General features: G+C 36.2%; 2 protein-coding genes across 3 annotated transcripts in view; one reads left to right on the top strand and one right to left on the bottom strand.

Annotated features, from left to right (window-relative positions):
• LOC106065376 (trafficking protein particle complex subunit 13-like) overlaps window positions 1-22,500 on the top strand; it is a 90,253-nt gene that overhangs the window by 29,933 nt on the left and 37,820 nt on the right. The gene's annotated exons all lie outside the window — the stretch shown is intronic.
• Window positions 1-22,500, bottom strand: part of LOC106065362 (uncharacterized) — a 54,176-nt gene that overhangs the window by 24,417 nt on the left and 7,259 nt on the right. The window contains exon 1 of one of the 2 annotated variants that reach the window (XM_013224149.2): window positions 16,476-16,793. The exons of the other annotated variant lie outside the window; for it this stretch is intronic. The gene's annotated coding sequence lies outside the window, so the exon portion shown is untranslated. Of the gene's footprint in view, window positions 1-16,475; window positions 16,794-22,500 lie in introns of those variants that run through there. 2 annotated transcript variants of the gene reach the window in all.

The following is a 22,500-nucleotide window of genomic DNA, read 5'->3' as shown; positions in this document are numbered from 1 at the left end:
TATACATAGACTACCCTGCTTTGCTACTAATACGTAGACTTTACTGCCTTGCTAATAATACGTAGACTTTACTGCCTTGCTAATAATACGTAGACTATAAAGCCTTGCTAATAATACGTAGACTTTACTGCCTTGCTAATAATACGTAGACTTTACTGCCTTGCTACTAATACGTAGACTTTACTGCCTTGCTAATAATACGTAGACTATAAAGCCTTGCTAATAATACGTAGCCTATAAAGCCTTGCTACTAATACATAGACTTTACTGCCTTGTTATTATACATAGTCTATACTGCATTGTTACAACGGTTATTTCTGCGGTGGGTGTGGCAAAGTATGTAGGTCGCAGCTGCGACAGCGTAGCCACGCGAAATACTGCACTCCTCATTAATCTTTGGACTCGAAGACAAGCTTTGTTATTATATTGCATTGTTATTATATTGCATTGTTATTATATTGCCTTGTTGCTGTTATAGACTTTACCGCCTTGTTAATATAAATAGGTCATTGTGCTTTGCTACTATTTATCGGGTATATTGCCTTGTTATCAAAGTTCAAAGACTTCTGCTTTATTGCTATGCAGATATCACAGGACACATCACATGACATCAATTCAGACTTAAAGAAGCTATGCTAACTCCCAGTTGTCCAGATTTATTCCAGTTGTTCAAATAAAAGTTTCTCTATTTTTGGCGAATATGTTTAATCAACAAAAAATTGGGCAATTCTATATTAACTGGTAAAATTGAGTTGGACAAAACGATGCTATTCAACGCTCTCTATTTCTTCTCTTGCTAGCCAGTCAACAGTAGTGCTTAATCCTAAGGCTGGCTTGTGTTGGATGGAAGTTTCTGACATTAAAAAAACAAAACTTTTATTCTTCAATAAGTTTTCTTCAAACTTTATTTATTTTCAGTGTAAGTTTTTTCTCCAGGCGACTACTTTTTTTCATTTTTAGTTGCAATGATAACACAATTGTGTACTTGGTCTATCAACTATCAACCTTTGCCATGATAACACAATTGTGTACTTGGTCTATCGACTATCAACCTTTGCAATGATAACACACTTGTGTACTTGGTCTATCAACCTTTTTCAAATCCTTATGTTATTATTAATTATCAATGTATTTACCGAAATATATAAAAATAAATCTTTGTGATCAAATGTATTTCTGGCCACTGTCTATATTCTTATAGTCTGGGTTTCCTGTGTCTGTGTATTTGTGTTTTTCTTGTAACGGTCAGCATTGATTGAAACGTGCCTGCACAGACCACCACTGGCCATTTGTTTCCAAGTTGCTCAAGAGAGAAGAAGCTATTTGTCATCCCTATTTAATTGTCTAGGTCTTGGGAGTTTGGGAGATCGATGATACATCCTGGCTGGACAATGTGTGTGTGTGTGTGAGAGTGTCTTCTCTAAACAATTCTACTTGATTGCCTTTGTATGCAATCTAGTGAAAGATTAAAATCAAAACGAAGTTTTCATAACCTCGCAGTGCATGAAGAATTACGATTGAAACTCGTGTTAATATACAAATGTCTAGAATTAATTAGAGCTTCTATTAGTTGCCGTTAGACACACCTAAATTATGTCTGTATATTTCCTGTATTAGAGAACTCAACTTTCCAAGAAGTTCATGCGTTAACTATTTGATTTGACCAATGTATTAAAAGATCAGAGAAAAGTGGATGTGGTCACCTAGAGAGATAATACTAAACTCATTCTGGGCTGTTGCTTTGTTTTTTAATAATCAAAGCCTCTTAGTTTATTGATTGTAGTCGACCTTTGACTTTAAAGTTTGAACTTGTAAAAATGTTATTCTTGACAATGTACCAAACTATTTCCCATTAAGCTCACATGATTTGTATTCAAACCCAGGGTCATTCCAATATTTATCTTTGCTTATTTATCATTTCTTAAACCTTTTTCTGACGCTATTAATGAAAATTGCTTTAAAACTTAACATAACATAGCCAAAATGTAATTTAAAAATACATTTACTTTTGAAAATGCACATCGTTGTATAAATATTGTCATACTTCTACCATTGGGTAAATATGAAAGCATGAAGAGGCTTTGGATGAGAGGCTTTGGGTTGGCTGGAAACAGAGATAAATGGACAGAGCTGGCTTGTAGATTATTTGTGAAGCTCTTACGGTCAAATGTCTTTGTAAAGAAAATTGAAGCCCGAAATAGTTTTCAGTTTTGTGTGTAGCATCTTCGTATGTGTGTGTGTCTTTACCTATCACTCAATGCTGAACATAGCTGTCTTTATGTCTTAGAGATCTGTGTATATAAAACATAGCTGTCTTTATGTCTTAGAGATCTGTGTATATAAAACATAGCTGTCTTTATGTCTTAGAGATCTGTGTATATAAAACATAGCTGTCTTTATGTCTTAGAGATCTGTGTATATAAAACATAGCTGTCTTTATGTCTTAGAGATCTGTGTATGTAGAACATAGCTGTCTTTCTGTCTTAGAGATCTGTGTATTTAAAACATAGATGTCTTTATGTCTTAGAGATCTGTGTATATAAAACATAGATGTCTTTATGTCTTAGAGATCTGTGTATGTAGAACATAGATGTCTTTATGTCTTAGAGATCTGTGTATATAAAACATAGATGTCTTTATGTCTTAGAGATCTGTGTATGTAGAACATAGATGTCTTTATGTCTTAGAGATCTGTGTATGTAGAACATAGATGTCTTTATGTCTTAGAGATCTGTGTATGTAGAACATAGATGTCTTTATGCGGTGATCTGTAAATTTAGAACCTAAATGTCTTTTTGTCTTATTTTATCGGAGATCCGAGTACACTGTCAACCCTGATGACCGGAAATACGATTTCACAGGTCAACATTTTCTTCCACTAAACAGACGGGCTACATTCCAGAGTTTTGGGCCAAAGTTAGACTTGATACACCGAAAACGTTGGAAAGAGGGCGGTAGGGGCCGGCCAGACAGAGAGAAGTGATGTGATTAGCTGGGGAAACAAACAATAAAATTAGTGAAGATGCATGCTCCCCCCCCTCCTATTTTTTTGTGTTCTCCGCCGATCTCTAACAATGCTCTGAATGACACATCTACGTACATAGTCTTACATCCTCCCAGTGCCTCTCAGGGCCAGTTTTTGGTTCGGATCAATAAACCTATAATGAGATTTTCTTCTCGCACCCCGCCTCCCTTTCCTTGCCACCCAGTCAAGCCGCCCCACCACTTTTAATAAACTTTCGGCAATGGAGAGCTATTTTGGGGCTTTTCGAATATTAAAACATTATTTCGGCGAAACGTGCCTCCGAAATCTGTTGCCATTGCATGATGCGTGTCCTGTTGATATGTTGGCTACGTGCTTGGTAGAATCTTAAGAATGAATAATATAGTTTAAGCGACAGCATTTTTATGGGATATAGAACTAGAAACAGTCTTGAAAGCCATCATTCAAAGCATTTGGACACTAAAGTTATGTTTTAAATGATGGAATGCCTTTTAAAAATGCGATAATTAACTTAGAATGAAACTACTGTAAAATAGCGAGTTATATGTGGTGTTATATGCTAGACAACAGTATTGGTTAGAGAAGTCAACATTTTTTTAGAACTGCGAAACAAACTTCAATTATTTTTGTGCCAAAACACTCTCCCACTTATACTTATAGTGAAGAAGAAGATGGCATTACTTGACATCACATGACGTCCGCCTCGTTTAGGATCGGGTTTGTTTGAAAGGCTTGTCTATGACGTCTAAATCTTTCTTTATTTAGCATTCACCTTCACCTATCCCTTAGTCTGTTGGACTGTTGGGGCACTACACAAGATCTTATGACCGTGTTTCTCCATTCCTCTCTTTTGCCTTGGATAGAATCTAATGACAGGCCCGTCCATTCTTTTATGTTGTATTCCCATCGCTTTCTCTGTCTGCCTCTTCTTCTTTTTCCTGATACTGTTCTCTGATGGAAGGTCTTTGAGAGCCCTGAGTTTTAGTTTGCTTTTTTTGACATTAGTTAGCAGGTCAACGTGAGGTCCAATCGCTTCTAATCTCTTCGTGTGTGATGCGGTCTTTGTATGATGATTCCCAGAATCTTTCTGTAACATCTCGATTCCATTGCTAGTTCTGCTGTCAGCGTCCAAGATAGGTCTGATTTTATCGGGAAGGCCATGCCTTTGTATTCCAAATTGTTTTGAGTTTTGCAAGTGCTGCTTTGGACTGTGCAATTATGGCATGTAGTTCTAGTTTGATTCCTTCCCCTGAGACGATAGCTCCGAGGTATTTAAAACTACTGACTCTTATCAGTTTTTCATCCCCAATATTGATGTCCCTTTTAAAACCCTGTTGGCTATGGTCATAATTTTGTGTTCTAAACTTTTGAGCATTGCATGATATCATCTATGGATTGCCACTTCGATTGTATCCAAAGATTGCCTACAGTTATCCAATAAGCCTTTCACGAGTCTTGCACTTAGCTTTAGGCCCTATCAAAATGTTTCTCAAAATGTGATACTACAGAAAATAGATGAGGATATTACAATGTTTGAAGATCCCCCCACCCCCATTTTCCCCTCCCTCCTTTCCTTTATTCCATTTTTTTCTCAACTTCCAAAAATAAAATACTTTTATTTTTTTTTAACTGCTTAAATCTCAGATATGGACAAGAGAAACCACAATTGAATATTTAATTTTAAGAGAGAGTTCTAGTTTTTGATGGACCAATACAAATGGGCCCAAGACAACCAAGTAGGGCCTACATGCAATTTGAAAAAAACACCATCTCGAACAGTGACAAGTCTGAAATGTCACTTATAGTAGTATTTTTAGAGGTCCCCGAAAGGGGAAAAGACGCTATTAGTTTTGTGCGAAATGTCTGTCCTTCTGTCCGTCCGTCCCGTTTAGATCTTGTAAACTATAAAAGATATTGAAAATCCGACATCACAATATTTTAGACCATTCAAAGTACTGATGCAACGGCTACTTTTTTGTTCTGAAATCCAAAAATTTTAATTTTTAAAATCAGTTATGCAAGCATTTTTTTAAAGAGAAAATTTAATTAGTTAATTAGTATGCAATATAAGTTATACCTAATTTAACACGAATGGCAATCTTGTAAACTTCATTTTCCTGAACATTTTTTTTATTGCGGAATTTTTTATTTTTTTTTTGAGGATTCGAATAAGAGATTGAGCCTTTTCAAAACAATTACATCAATTATAAGACTTCAGTTAGGCCAAGGGAGGCGCGGTGTGAGCGGTAAAGCGTTTGGCTTCCGAACCGGGGGTCCCGGGTTCGAATCCTGGTGAAGACTGGGATTTTCAACTTTGGAATCTTTGGGCGCCTCTGAGTCCACTCAGCTCTAATGGGTACCTGACATTAGTTGGGGAAAAGTAAAGGCGGTTGATCGTTGTGCTGGCTACATGACACCCACGTTAACCGTAGGCCACAAAAAAAAGATGAACTTTACATCATCTGCCCTATAGACCACAAGGTCTAAAAGGGGAACTAGTTAGGCCATGTTCACATCTAACTTTACATTCACTTTCACCTATCCTTTGATCTGCGGGACCGTTGGGGCACTACACAAGATCTGTTAATCTTCTTTCTCCATTCTTATCTCTCATTTGTCTTTGATATAATTTCATTTGGATGTTCTTTCTGAAAATATTGAAATCTGCCTGGGTGGACCACTTCGGGGGCCGATTTTGAGTTTGTGTTTCCACACAAACTGTCTTTTGTAACCTTGTTAAATTTTGTTTCACATGTGGAAATTCAATATCTAGATCTATATTCATATATAACTAATTCATGCGAGTTATCTTATTAAAGCTTTCCAATCAGTCTAAAAACATGTTAATCTGGTAAAGTAGATAATAGAAAAAGTGAGATATAATTAATATCAGTCTCTCCTGTCTTCCCAGATACTCTCCCCTTTCCTCAAGCCATTACCCATAAAATTATTATTTTAAGATTTACGCCATATTTGTGTCTTCTACTTTGAACAAGAGCACTTTCAACATGTGTCTTTTATATTTAGTACTGTTAAGAATAGGTCCAAATAAAAGAGATGTATTAAAATATTTAAGAGAGCTTGAATTTCTAGATTAAAAAACAAAGTTGATAATACAGCTAAATTATGGAGTATTCTGAAGTCAAAGTCAAAGCTAATGCCACACCATTGCGGCTAGTTTTGCTTTTGTTCTCTCTGTTATGACCTGAATGAGCACACCATTCTTGTTCTTCATTGTCTCCCCTGGGAAATATCTTATTGCACGGAGCGCTCCAGCCCTCATCAAAATCTCTTCTCCCCGTGGTCATCGGTATGGGTAGGTGTGGCTGTTGGTCAACACTGACCCTTTGCTCACAGGTCTTAGGATAAGAAGCGAAAGTGATGGTCGCCCACTGAGTCGAGAGAAGCCGCTTAGCCGTCGTCTTGTGTGGTTAGCAGTTTATTTATCTCAATTAACTGACATCTATGTCGTGGTCGCCCTCTGAAAACGTGTACTCCCCCCTCACCCTCTTCAAACCTTCCAGCTTTCGATGGGACAAACTTTCGGCTAGGAGACGGCAGTTGAAATAAAGTAATCGATAAAGCTATCGTGTTCCCCCCCCCCCTTTTTTTCCCCATAACACCTTTTTTTTTTGTTTTGTTTTGCTGTGTTCTCCAATTTGTGTTTTTCTTCCTTATTCTTTTGGGCGACCTTTCCATATATATTTTTTCTCACACGATCAAAGAGGGTTTCTTTTTTTTTCATGTCTGTTTCTCCGTCTTTCTCTCTCACACACACACACTGATATTTTATTGCAACATTCGATTAGTCTATGATGTTAAATAACGTGTTATTGCTTCTGTCTGATGTCGGAAAGGGCTTTTCCAGCAGATGTAAACCTACTAGATCGAGATTGTGGCTTTTTCTGTTGAGACGTATGGAATAGGCTGTCAAATATCGAGCAGTGTGACTAATGCACTAAACTTTCTGACCGCAAAAGTTATTGCATAGCATCAAGACATAAAAAGAAAGAAAGCTTTAAGACAGTTAAACACTGGATACTTCAGATCTGTCATGGATAACTGTCTCTCCATACAAGTAGCCACCAACAAAACCTATCAATCATCTTAAGACACAATCCAAAACGAAGCCTTACGTCTAATCAGTGGAGGTATGAGAACTACTCCCACAGCAGCCTGTGAAATAGACTCCAATATTGAACCTCTTAAGTTAAGGGGCAACAGAGCAGCATTAGAAGCTATTGAGAGATACAGAAGGTTGGAGGACGACCATCCAAATAAACTACTAACACAGAGAAATAAGAAAAACAAGGAAAAAAGCAAAGAACTCTTATTCAACTTACTGACGAACTAGCCCTAAAACACCATCTACCCAATAACAGAGAAAAATTACCAGATTCTCAAACATAACTATTGGACTTAACTACAAAAAAACAACCATTAAAACACATTTAATAAATAACACTCTAACAAAAGAATCAAATCCACTGGAGCTCAAAGTAGGCACGCTCGAAACAATTGATAGCTATCCAAAAACAGCCATCCATATATATATATATATATATATATATATATATATATATATATATATACACTGACGGATCAGCCTTCAAAGCCACCATCAATGCTGGTCTTGGTGCCTTCCTGGTCTTACTAAAAAATAAACACTTTGAAATAAGTGTACCCTGTAGCGACTACAGCTCAAACTTCCAAGTAGAAATTAAGGCTATTATCATAGCTTTGCAGACAGTCGAAAACGAATTTTATGAAGGGATACAACCACCATCAGATATTGTTGTCTTTACAGACTCCCAATCCACTCTTCAAGCACTTAACAGCAGAACCTCAAAAAGCCCAAGAGAGTTGACAACACTAATAGTGATAATACACCAGATGATGACAAAATTATCCATCAACATCACATTACAGTGGATCCCTGGACACATTGGCGTCATGGGAAATGAAAGGGCAGATAAGCTTTCAAAGGTAGGATCATCTATGAAACAACCAGATAGACCTGTTAACTACCTCACCCTAAGGTCAATGTTAATTAACAACCACAAAGAGGAGTGGCTCAACCAATGGGCAACAGGAAACACAGGCAGAGCCATGTACAAAGAAATGACTACGCCTAACAAACTGGACAGTATTAACTTCCTCCCCCGCAAAGAGCAATCTACAATCTTCCAACTAAGGACAGGACACACACCTCTGTTAAATTACCATCTCAATAAAATAAATCCCACACAACTCCCCCTTTGTAGATACTGCGTCCACTCTTATGAAACCGTAAACCATATCCTTTTTGAATGCCCCTTCCTAATCCACCTTAGGCAGACCCTAATACCACTCCAGCCCAACATAACCAACACCCTTTACGGCAGTGCTGAACAACTGAAGAAAACAGCACACTATTTTTCCTTGGCACAGTCTGGAAAAGAGCTGACAGCTCAGCTGCAATAAAGCTGGCTAGAAGAAGAAGAAGAAAAAGATCAAGACATAACAACCTATAAAATACTTTAAGCTTGACCTCCATCTGGTATATTCTCAAGACAACCAATAAAATACTTCAAGCTTGACCTCCATCTGGTATATTCTCAAGACAACCAATGAAATACTTCAAGCTTGACCTCCATCTGGTATATTCTCAAGACAACCAATAAAATACTTCAAGCTTGACCTCCATCTGGTATATTCTCAAGACAACCAATGAAATACTTCAAGCTTGACCTCCATCTGGTATATTCTCAAGACAACCAATGAAATACTTCAAGCTTGACCTTCATCTGGTATATTCTCAAGACAACCAATGAAATACTTCAAGCTTGACCTCCATCTGGTATATTCTCAAGACAACCAATGAAATACTTCAAGCTTGACCTCCATCTGGTATATTCTCAAGACAACCAATGAAATACTTCAAGCTTGACCTCCATCTGGTGTTGTGTGATTGATGCGACAACAGAATTTAGCCAGACATACGAATATAGCATGGCGAACATTTTCTTCCGAATTTTATTTTACTGGTTAAATTTTCATTTTTAGCGGCCCCCGTAAGGGGAAAAAGCCGCTATTAGGTTTGTGCAAAATGTCCGTCTGTCCGTCTGTCACACTCAGATCTCGAAAACTAGAAGAGATATGAAAAAGATTATTTCATCATTAAATGCGGCTTCAAAAGTTTAGGTGCAACGGCTACTTTTGGTTTTCTAAAAGCAAACCGTTTAATTTATAAAATTAATTATGCAAGCGAGTTTTTCATAAAAATACACCAATTCTAAAACAATTACGTAAATGTAAGGGAGGCAATGTTACAATATGCTAACAAAGATGTATAATTTTTGTGTATTTTCAGAATACAGAAGTCAAATATATTTTTAAAATGTACAGGAAATGTTTACAACAAATATAAATAATAGTTAAAGATGTTTTTTCTGGTCAACTAGCTGCTAAAATTAAAAAGAAAACATTTCTGTTTGTTTATAAAGGCTAATAATGCACTTTGTATGTAAATATTACGCACATTTTTTTAAATGGACTTTTTATGCAGCGATTTTCGTGCAGTAGCGTAACGTCGCAACATAACCAGGCGCTAAACAAATTCCTTAAACTTTAAAAAAAAATCTGATTTTATTTATTTTTTGTTTAGTGCCCCCATCCGAATAAAAGAAGATTATTTTTGTGCGTTTTGTCTGTTGGTCGGTCTGTCCGTCACGATTAAATAAAAAAAAACTAGAACTGTAAAAGCAATTGAAAATCTGATTTACCCTTTAATTTTCCTCCCGTAACATCTCAATAGTTTTAATTATCTAAAAATTGATTGTTCCGGATTTTTTTGTGCAAAACTAATCAACCCCAACAAATGTTTGTTTGCTCTTCTAATTTATATTACATTCAATTTCCATGCTTAAACGTTGCAAAAACACATTATCAATAATATGTTGTTCCGTTTTTTATGTAAATAGCATATTAATGCTAAATCAAAATCTCTATACTGACTTATATTTCATTAAGTGTAAAAATGTTCCGGATATTGTTTTATAAAACATGAATTATGCCTAATGATTTTTTGAAATCGCATAATTTACTAATATTACACTTATATTATTTGACAATGCGTCACTATAATTTGGTTATCAATATCAAATTGTTCCGTATTTTCATCTTTAAAAAAATTTTTAAAATATCGACAATAGGTTGTTCAAGGCTTTAAAAAAAAGTAATTTACTAGAATTGATTACCGAATATTACTTTTTAGACATTTAATTTTCTTGCTGAAACATAACATAGAGGTTTTGTAATCGATAAAGAATGTTCCGGATTTTGTTTTTTAAAAATCGTCGCCAGAAAGTTCCGAATTTTTAAAAAAATCTACTAACGCCAAATAATTGTATGAACTCTCTCTTCTAATTAATAAACAAATAATCTTCTCATTTACGAAATAATGTTTTTACGGATTTTTATGAAAAATATTTTAACTCACTACTCTCTTACAGTACATTTAACTTTCTACCTAAAACATTAAAAAATCTAATTATCGTTAATATTATGTTCCGATTTTTAAGGAAAACAGAATCCAAACACCAAAGTAAGGTATGAAAATCTCTCCACATGGCTGTAGTACATCTAATTTTTATACGAGACCATCCAAAAAATTTAATTAACGGTATTACATTTATCTGAAATTCTCTTTTTCTTTTACTATTTATACAAACATCCGGAACAATCTATTATATAAACTTTTCAATTGTGTTCATACCTAAAAATTATTGCGATGTTTTGAAACGTAAAATAAAGGTTAATCAATTTTTAATAACTTTTAGTTGTTGTTTTTTTAGATCAAGATGACGGACAGACCGACTGACAGACAAAACGCAAAAACAATGCGGCTTTGATCCTCTTTAAATAAATTCTATTAGAACTCAGTGCACCAATGTCTATGAACCCTCGTTAAATATCTCGTGTAAATAAAGACATTTTTTATGGTACCGGTACTAGCCTATTGTGAGGTAATGGAATTTTTTTTCTTTGACGTCATATGAATGACTCTTTAAATGTAATGCTAAAAGAACGCACTCGGTGCACCAATGTCTATTAACCCTCGAAAATTGCTCGTAATGATGAAAACATATTTTGTTGGTTGCCTGGTCGTGCGGTTTGTGCGCTGGACTGTCGTTCGGATTTATCGACGGTCGAGGGTTCAAACCCTGCCCGCTCCCATCCCCCGTCGTCTTGCGGGAGGTTTGGACTAGGAAGTAAACTATCTTCAACTCTGAAGGAACATCCGAAACATGTAAAACATTTTACAAACAAACATATTTTAGTCTAACTAAGCCGTGTGACGTAGTGTTTTTTTTTCCTTTGACGTCATATGGAATGAATTCTTTAAATGAAATGCTAAAAGAACGCACTCGGTGCACCAATGTCTATGAACACTCGATAAATGGCTCGTAATGATGAAGACGATTTTTAGTCTAGCTAGGCCGTGTGACGTAGTGTTTTTTTTTCCTTTGACGTCATATGGAATGAATTCTTTAAAAGAAATGCTAAAAGAACGCACTCGGTGCACCAATGTCTATGAACACTCGATAAATGGCTAGTAATGATGAAGACGATTTTTAGTCTAGCTAGGCCGTGTGACGTAGTGTTATTTTTTTTCCTTTGACGTCATATGGAATGAATTCCTTAAATGAAATGAAAAAAGAACTCGGTATAGTAATGTTTATTAAGCCTCGTTATGTGACTCGCGTTTAAAAAAGGAATGATATCTTGATTTAGATCTAATCTAGATTTTTTTAAACTAGATCTAGATTTTTATTACAGTATATCTAGATCTGGATTTATATTCTAATTAAAATTATTTTAGAGTCTTGATCTACAATTTCTAGATCTAGTTAAGACTAAAATAGACTAGATTAAAATGTAGAATTTCAATTTCTAAACTTAAAGTGTAAAAAAAAAGTGTAGATTTTCATTTCCAAACGTTTTGATCAATATTGCAATGTTTTAATATACTAAAACTAATCTACTATTTTTTATTTAATTTAAATTTACGGCAAATGAATCTTTGAAACATTATTACTTTTGACCATCAAAATTAAATCACCTCTTGAATATTATTTGCGAATATGCAGATCCGACAGGGATCCGACTTCGACGGGGGCCGCCTCTTAATTTTTGTAACACAAACTCTCTTTGTAATCTTGTTTATTTTCCCTTTGCAAACATTAATTATTTGTTAACGCCCGGATCTTCGAAACGTTTAGTCCTCTTGGTTCTTCTAAACGTCTGTTCTCTTGACTCTTCTAAACGTCTTGTTCTCTTGGTTCTTGCATACGTCTAGTTCTCTTGGTTCTTCTAAACGTCTAGTTCTCTTGGTTCTTCTAAACGTCTAGTTCTATTGGTTCTTCTAAACGTCTAGTTCTCTTGGTTCTTCTAAACGCCTAGTTCTTTTGACTCTTCTAAACGTCTAGTTCTCTTGACTCTTCTAAACGTCTAGTTTTCTTTGTTCTTCTAAATGTCTTAGTTCTTCTAAACGTCTAGTTTTCTTGGTCCTTCTAAACGCCTACTTCTCTTGGTTCTTGCATACGTCTATTGGTTCTTCTAAACGTCTAGTTCTCTTGGTTCTTGCATATGTCTAGTTCTCTTGGTTCTTTTAAACGTCTAGTTATCTTGGTTCTTCTAAACGTCTAGTTCTCTTGGTTCTTCTAAACGCCTAGTACTCTTGGTTCTTGCATACGTCTAGCTCTCTTGACTCTACTAAACGTCTAGTTCTCTTGGTTCTTCTAAACGCCTAGTTCTCTTGGTTCTTCTAAACGCCTAGTTCTCTTGGTTCTTCTAAACGCCTAGTTCTCTTGGTTCTTCTAAACGCCTAGTTCTCTTGGTTCTACTAAACGTTTAGTTCTCTTGGTTCTTTTAAACGTCTAGTTCTCTTGGTTCTTCTAAACGCCTAGTTCTCTTGGTTCTTTTAAACGTCTAGTTCTCTTGGTTCTTGCATACGTCTAGTTCTCTTGACTCTTCTAAACGTCTAGTTCTCTTGGTTCTTCTAAACGTCTAGTTCTCTTGGTTCTTCTAAACGTCTAGTTCTCTTGGTTCTTCTAAACGCCTAGTTCTCTTGGTTCTTCTAAACGCCTAGTTCTCTTGGTTCTACTAAACGTCTAGTTCTCTTGGTTCTTTTAAACGTCTAGTTCTCTTGGTTCTTCTAAACGTCTAGTTCTCTTGGTTCTTCTAAACGTCTAGTTCTCTTGGTTCTTTTAAACGTCTAGTTCTCTTGGTTCTTCTAAACGTCTAGTTCTCTTGGTTCTACTAAACGCCTAGTTCTCTTGGATATTCTTACAATCTTGGCTTTTCGTTTTGATTTGTTCTTATTTCTACTATTTCATTCTTTTATCGATTTGTATTGGCCAACAGGGCATGATTCACCAATGATTTTATTTCTACATGTATATTTACTTTCTTAAGACATTTGTTCTGCTTATTTCTTTAGTAAAATAATTGTATTTCTATTGAGTGAAAAGCCGACCTTGGTTCGTCTGGGCAACATATTTCATGAGTTGTAATTCATTTACTGATGGTGCTCCAAAATGGAGATCAACTTGTTCGACCTATATCCATGTGTTCATTTAGTCCTTTATGTCGACACACTTGGATTTCTTCCATGTCATTACCCGTACCACTCTTAGATGATGCTTAGTAAGCGACATTATTTACGTTTAATTAGAATCAGTTATCCAACCAGAAATACATTTTGTTAAATGAATAATAATGTAACCTAGTTTTGGTCAAATCAGGGAGTTGTTTACGTATCATGTCTTCTTGACCTTGAATCAAAGGATAACTATGTAAATGTAAATCATTGAAATGTGTATGAGTCACACCTTGCAAGGTTGAATGAAGCGGTCATTAACAATTTATATATATAACATTCTTTCTATAACATGTCTGTTGCTTTAACACAAAGTAACCTTTAATTTTGTGGCCACTATTGAAGAATTTGTATGACAGGTGGTCGACCTTGTAACTAATATTTAGAAATTATATACGCCTGTGTCAGACAGATGGGACGCTGATTTGTTTTGCCCTATTACCTGAAAACTATTATATCTGTTGTTTCCCTTGGTCCCAGGTTCTGATGTTTATACTGATTGCATAATGATACAAGTCACGTTCTTATCTCGCGCGCACACAACGCATATAACAAAGTGCGTGAAACAGTGCTAGAAAGTCGGGAAGATGTTTAAAACATTGCAGGAAAGAAAGTGCAATTAAAAGCATTAAAAAAACTTAATTATAAATTAACTTGTACCGCTTTTATCTTTCAAACTAAAACCTTTCCAAATGTTTCGTTCAATCTAGATGATATGTTTTTAATTGAAGGTACGCTATTCTTTATTACGTCAACCTAAACTTGATCTGTCTACGAGGCTGGAGAAATCATGTTTACTACTACAAGATGGTTGGATTCTTAATGGTCGAACACTATGTCTTTATAAACTCTGGAGTTACATCCTGAAAACATAATAATGATATTGTTTAAATACACAGGTCTATCTTTCAAAGAGACAAGTGCGTTTACCGAACAAAAAATCAATAATTTCAATCATTTGTTTCTGAGCAAGTATTTTGTTTACAAAATAGGCATTTTTACTCGAGTATCCTTAAGCCATCAGGTCATTTAGGATTTCGTATTTCCAGATTAAGAACTGCTGCGAAGAAATTCATTAAGGTGTTGTCTTGTATTTCTTAAAAAAAAAATTTGGTTACGTCATTCCATCTAAGGTCATATTGGATCGCTTCAATGTATGACCTTCTCTACTTGGACTCTCTCCCAATTGGTAGTTTTAGACTTTTGTCTCATGGGTGTACCATTTTCTGAGTTCATTCGATTTCCAGAATCAATACCGCCACTCCCTTTATTGAAGACTTTAAGCGTTTTTCTACTATTCCATTTCGTCTCGTTTTTTTCTCCAACAGTTGATGTAAGAAATAGTCGTTTCATGCTACGGTACCGGTCCATAATTTCATAGGGAACATCCTGGTCGGATGACGCTTTTTGGCGTAAAACTTCATTTCGAGTTGACGGTACAATGGAACCACCGAAGTCTTAATGATTTGACCTTCTAGCACACCACTCGGTGGTGTTGGAGAGAACGAGCATGGCTTAATGAAGGGTGAATTCCTACTGAGTGGTTCTCATGCTTTGATCTAGCGTAACTAACTAACGTCTTTCTAACCGGCAAGTTATTCTGAGATTCTTTTAAAAAATCACACTTAGGGGATCCGTTTTACACTCATCACTGATTCTTATTACTAGGGGTGATACTGTTTACATTAAGTTGTTATAAACCCCAACCCCTAATTCTTTACATACATTTTCCCCATTCCCTTAATAACTATTCAAATACTTGACATGAACCTTTCCATTTGAACTTCTAGTATATCCCCCCCCCCCCGTTCCTTCCCTTCCCGTGAATACCGTAAGTCTAGTCTGCGAATTATTGATGCAGTTTTAAAACGCCTCTAAATGATATTATAAGCGCTACACTATACTTCCCAAACACATTCTATTTCGACAATCTCAACCACTATACAGTAATAATTTAGTAATATATAGCAATGATAATTTGAAAACAGTAATAGTGTGACATAATATGAACCTACATGTGCCAGATATAAAACTGTATCATCTTTCTATTCCAAAATTATATTACCTGGCATTATTAGTATCAAGCTGTTTATCAGTAGGTGCCAAATTTAGCTTTATGTTCAAGAATAATGTTCAAGAATAATCTAAGAAATAGGCGAAATTATATTTAAAAAAACAACCCTGAGAGCAGAAACCAGCGAGTATGCGGGGAATGACCGGTGAACCGCGTAGTGGTAACGATTTAGTGTGTTTTAATGGTAATAAAAATCTTGTAAAAACCAAGATAATTGATTGTAAACATTTTGTATGGACACTTACTATTAAGATGCAGTAAAAATGTTGCTGATACTGAATTGGCTGTGCAGTACTGGTAACGATGGAGATGAAATGAATGTCAAGACGTGCGTTACTGCTCTTCTTTAAATAAGTGAAAATAGCGTGGTAAATAGTGGACACTAATCTACTAGTGTTGGGCATGAAGAGTTTGAGTTCGCGATAAACCAACACCGAACTAACGCTGAGGCATTGTGTAGATATAATATTGAAGCCTCACTGTTACTGACGAATGTTGTTTTTAATCAGAACCTTATTTCTGCAAAGCCTGTATCAACGCACTCTGGGTGGAAGCTTGTCCACGTTATTACTGTCACTTCTCATTCTCGGATCAAGTGGAAACTTGGCACAATTATTGAGTGTGGATGACAACAGACGAATCAATCAAAAAAAAAATTAATTACCAATTAATAAATAAATTAAACGTAATTAATTAATTTTGTAATTTACTAAAACATATACGCACTAACAAGTAAGTACATGTAGCCTACTCACTCTGCACACGTATTTCAACAGTAGAAAATTCTGGCACTATTTCATGGTGACCTGGAGATGTTGTCCTCTAGGCTTCGGCGACATTCGTGTGAAGGAAAAACTGTGTTAAGTATCCATAGACTAGATCAGTCAGTCAGTCAACCAAGACAAACTTTATGATAAGTATCCATAGACTAGATCCATAGACTAGACCAGTCAGTCAGTCAACCAAGACAAACTTTATGATAAGTATCCATAGACTAGATCAGTCAGTCAGTCAATCAAGACAAACTTCATGTTAAGTATCCATAGACTAGATCAGTCAGTCAGTGTATTGGGCATAGTGCGTCCTGCCAAGTGTACACACCGCCCCACCTTTTATTTCTCCGGACACGCTTTCCCTGTGAACATCAGGGCAGTCTTACACATATACCACAATGTAGGGAAAGGGACGGAACAAAATGTCTGGGTGGAGGGGGGGGGAGCCTTTGAATTTACATTCATAATCATCATCGACCAAACATAGAAGCCATCTTCTCTCTCTCGGTACCTTGTTGTTTTAACCCACCCCCATCCACACACCTTTTTGTACTGCTTCTAAAGTCACTCACTCTTTCATTGAATACGTTCACACGTTACTCATCTTCAGTTTTCTATTTACTACTCACATGTCTGTCCATCTCCAAAAACCCTCCCCCCCTCTCTTTCACTCTTCTCTCTCTCTCTTTCTGATGTCTCCCTTTTTTTTTCTCATGCACACAGCACACACATCACATACTGGATTGTCCCTAAAGATTTGCCAACCCACCCCCACACACACACACACAAACACACACACACACACAGAGACACTCAAACTTTATGACGCAGGAAGTAACAGAGGGAGGAAACAGTGAATTTACTTTGAATAGAGCAACTCGCTCTATTGTGTGGTGTATACAGTTAGCTTCATATTCTAGATCTCTACATAAAGTGTAACTATAGCACCAACTCTACAGTGTGTGGTCTACACATCATTTGAGGTCCCATTTATGAGTAGGCTACTCGTTGGTGTCAAAATTAATGATTATAAATGCGTCATTTCTTCCCCACCCCCACCCCTGAAAGTTAATTGAATAGTTTCTGTTGTTTGTTTCTGATTAATTCCATAGACCCACCATCTGAGAATTACATTGTTTTATACTCTATTATTCTTTTTTTTCCCCCACAACTATTAGATATCAAATAGATAACTGTATGCCTACACTTCTTTGTGCATTTTAAAATCTCTGCCAATGATTTCTACACCCCTCTTAATTTTCTGTCACCTTTAAGTTAAAAGCCAATGTTATTTCATGGAGATGGAGTTGATACATGTGTAGAAGAAAAAAAAGTCCGGGGTTTCATCTAACACTCGGTTTGGTCTGGATTTACTCGATCCAAAATGACTCCACGACGTTGTAAAATCGAAATGCACATTTGAGACTATCTTGGCAACAACAATAATAATGTTACCCATGTTTCCAAACCGTTGAGTCTTTAAGAAATGATAGAACCATCATTGATGTCACATAATGTATAACGTGGAGTGACATAATGTATAACGTGGAGTGACATAATGTATAACGTGGAGTGACATAATGTATAACGTGGAGTGGCATAATGTATTACGTGGAGTGACATAATGTATAACAGAGTAGTAAGATATCTACCGTATGAAAGTATTTGATAAGCAGTGAAAGAAATGGAATGAGTTCAAGTGTCCAAGATTATGTATAAACTAGATTCAATCAACTCTCACGAAGAATCGAGCACACTTGAAATACACAATATTCTTTCTGTAGTGGAACTAGATTTAGTCATGTTTCTATTGAATATGCAAATATTTATACTGTTTTGGAACTAGATTTAGATATGTTGGTGTTCAATCTACTACATTCTATATTGGAAACTTGAATTTTTTTTTCTGAGACTTGTATACAATTCATTGAAGTCCTACCTTTCACTTGATAGTCTTGGCGATTGAACATTGCCAAACACAAGAAGCAAAGAGTTCAATGAAATATGATCCGGCACCATCTGAAGTCTGGCATTGCACTCATCGTTTTGTGCCAACATTAGTGTCGCGTCACAGTTTCAACCGCATGGGACATTGGGATATGCTTGTAACAAATCCTCACCTCCAGCGATATAAGAGCAAACAACTACTTCTTGGATCGATACACGGGGGGGGGGGGGGGGGGGGGAGGGTTCTTTACCTGTCATAGTGCCATCTGAAAACTTGGAATCAGCAGCCAGGTATGAGTTACCAAGCACTTTTGTTTTGATTTGTTGCGTTCGTGATATTTTGTTTTCACGTTTTCTTTTTTTGTCTTTTTTTTAAAGAGATGCACGAGAGCTTCTGAAAAGTTGTTCAGGTCATCTTTGGTACAGCTTCTAGACATTGACATCTACGTAATAGGATATAAAGCTGTACTTAGTGATTGAACTTTAGACTCTTCTTTGTCATTTGGATTGAGTTTGGTGCATATATAGCCTTTAAAGCAACACATTGTACAAAATGATGTAATGTTGATTGGAGTATGAGAAACTGCAAGATAATGAAATCATCTTTTCATCATTTATAGACACAAAGAACACAATTTATTTTTAAAAGTTCAATATAAAAAAAATACCTTTTTAAAAACCTTGCATATTGTGAGTGAAATTGCATCAATTATTTACAATTAATCATGTAACTAATTTTTACTAGATCTAAACAAACAGTAATAAACTGGTCAATTGGAACTATTTTTATTTAGCGCATTGTTCCTGCTTAGAGCTTGCTCAGTGTGCTTAAGTCCGATCACTTTTGTGGACTAATTGAAAAAGGAAAAAAGGGGTTGGTTCTGTGAAAAGCTTTGCATCCTGACTTTTCAAAAGCAATTTTCAAAAAATAAAAAGAAAGTTGCTCGAGTTTGGAATCCGATTCTTGAAAACAAAATGGCTTGTCTTACAAGTGGTATATAAGTCAAGTCTCCGCTAAGAAATTCTCATTCTTTCTTAGGCTGATTGCCATGACCAGCGGTAGTAGACGTAAATCTCTCGCAAAAATTATGAAATCATTTCTACCAATACATTTATTCTTCACTGAGAAATTTAGTTGGTCAGTTGAGTTATTTGCAATCATTGCTATGATTTAGTATTATGAAAACAGTATGCCATTATTTAAAAAATGTTTTTCTAGGATCCATTGCATATATCAATGAATAGAAGTATACCCAGTCTCCAAGAGAAAGGTCAGACTTAATAAACAAGTGGTCAAAGATTTCTCAGGACAGCAAGAACACTGCGGCCACAAGTTCTATTATATCGATCATGTAAATGAATTGAGTCCCCCCCCCCCCAATCTGCTCCTCGTAATGCCGGGCGTGTCTACAAGGAAATAAGCGTATGAATAGATTTAGACCATGAAGATGGTCTAATAGAATTGTTGGCAAGATGATCTGGAATTGCTTTTAGATTATGTTGAGTCTAGACGTATTTAACAAATAGTCAATTGCTGGTCATTACATCAACACAATTAATACACGCTTCAATCATAGGTCCCATTTCTTCAACAGTTCTTCTTAAAGACAGCATATTCATTTTCAAACAACACAATGTCGTTGTTAAACCCATTTCTGAATCTATTTTTTCTACTTGACTCACAATTTATTGCTAAGTGGATATTATCGTAACTTTTTAACTAGCATAGCTATTTACTAGGCTTAGAACATATGCGTTTTCAGTAGACAAGTAGATGTTTTTCGACAGTGTTCAGGTCCTATATCTTGTACCTTCAATTTCTCTTTCTACTGTCTGTGTCATATAGTTTTGTCTAGTATAGAGACGTCTAAAGAATGTCCAAGTTAGTTCAGGTCTATGGCATACTTCGTCTCCTCCATGACAAATCACGTGTCCAGTTTCGAATGTACACTGGGTCGTCTTTCCCCCGCACTTCAATAGAAGCATTTCTTTGTTGATCTCTTTAGTCTTCGTGTACTTCATACATAATGAACGGAAGGCGTCTTGAAGGCTTTGTTTTGGACGAAACCAAAACTGCTACACTGGTGTGCTCAAACCTAATGCACCGTCGTTTACTTGGGAATGAGTAGATCTACGTAAGTGAAGACATTTTTCATATAAGCCACCGTTTCTCAAATTGTGGGGGCGCGCCCCTGACGTCTTGTATATCGGTACAAGAAAAACAAAATCTACAAAACACTATTTCCAAAATCAAGAGTAAACTAAGCTTGAACCAACATTCATTACGTACATATGGATTCCAAACAAGTTTTAAATATATATTTGCAAAGTAAAAACCGGAAAATTGTATTATAATTGTTTTTCATTTTATTCTTTTTCATTACTGTACATTCTTAAAGACAGCCCTTACTCCTCTGTGGTAGCTTACAGTGGGCCCTCCCAACCCCCAGCTGGTTAAAGGAGGCGAGAAGGATTATTTGCGGCCCCCGAAAGGGAAAAAGACGCTATTAGTTTTGAATGGAATGTCTGTCTGTCCGTCCGTCCCGTTTAGATATCGTAAACTAGAAAAGATAGTGAAAATCCGACATCATAATATTTTAGACCATTCAAAGCAGTTTTTTTTTCATAAAAATAGTAACAAACACGAGAGGCTTTTTCGTTGCTAAGTTAAGTAAGTTCTGTCATATCTAACTACTACTTTTACAAAAAAAAATTAACTTTTTTTAAAGAGAAAAATTTATTTAGTATGCATATAAGTTGGACATGATTTAAAGCAATATTAATAAATAGCTTCTTATATTATCGCATAAACTGCATTGCTGCACTATAACTATAAAGCACTTAACTAAGGAATTTTTTTTTTTTTACTGAAATGTTTTTTTTTCTTGAAGATTTGAATAAGAGATTGACCCTTTACAAAACAATTAAATCAATTAGATATTCATTATAAGACATCAGTTATGCCGCGTTCACATCTTACTTCACATTCACTTTCATCTGCTGGACCGCTGGTGCACCACACAAGATCTGTCAACCTTCTTTCTCCATTCTTCTCTGTCATTTATCTTTGATAGAATTTCATTCTGATGTTCTTTCTTAAAATATTGAAACCTGCCTTTTTGCCTGCCTGGGTGGATCACTTCAGGGGCCGATTTTGAGTTTGTGTTTCACACAAACTGTCTTTGTAACCTTGTTTTTTTTTTTGCGCCTTGGGGGGGGGGGGGACGCCACTAGTAAAAGTTTGAGAAACACTGCTAAAAGCTCTTTGTACACTACGGTCTCTCCACAGTGACATATTTTTTCAATCTATGGACTAACTTTGACTTGTAATTCCAATTGATCTATTTGTATATTGTTCTCTTACAGCTCTGGGTTACTGTATTTTGGATCCTTTTACCTAGCATTTGATATTCAAATTGTATGCTGTATTGTGCTAGCTCCTAATAGACACATGAGCACTCTAAGCGTGGCTCATTGTTCTTGTTCGTTTCTTGTTTGTTCGTAGTGTGTGTGTGCGTTTTAATTGCTGTTCTCTTGATTGATTTCTATTATTGGGAGTTCTTTTTTTTTTTTTAATTAAGCTTCACACTTAAGGAATAAGAGCTAAACTAAGAGCTAAAATTGGCTCCATGATCCCGGGTGTTCTGTCTTGAATGGCACTGACTATTTCGGTAGCTAACAGGAGCCTCAGTGTGTGACATCCACCGTTTATCCGTTGCGGTGTGGATGTTGAATTTATTTGTTCCTCCATCGGGGGGCTACCGAGGCAGTGGTAACATTCAGCAGCAGATGCGTCCCCTGTTGTAAATATTTAGCAGGAGAAGCTACGCAACGAGTTGTGCTGTGGCCTACCCACGAATGTTCGGGTTCTAGGGACCGGTCTGAATATTGCTCTCACTCACGCACTTACCCAGGCTGGTTGCATGGTGGTGGTGGCCCCAGACTTTTGGCTCAAGTTAACTCATTAACTTGTGAATAATACATGGGCCAAGTCATTCCCAGGACGCCCATGCTAGAAGGTCAGGTTGAGGTGATGTCCAGTAGCCCCAACATTGACCCC

The sequence above is a fragment of the Biomphalaria glabrata genome, chromosome 5 (genome assembly GCF_947242115.1).
Source record: "Biomphalaria glabrata chromosome 5, xgBioGlab47.1, whole genome shotgun sequence".
NCBI classification, from domain to species: Eukaryota; Metazoa; Mollusca; class Gastropoda; family Planorbidae; genus Biomphalaria; species Biomphalaria glabrata.
Note: the sequence above shows the minus strand (reverse complement) of the source record. Positions and strands in the feature narration are given on the sequence as shown.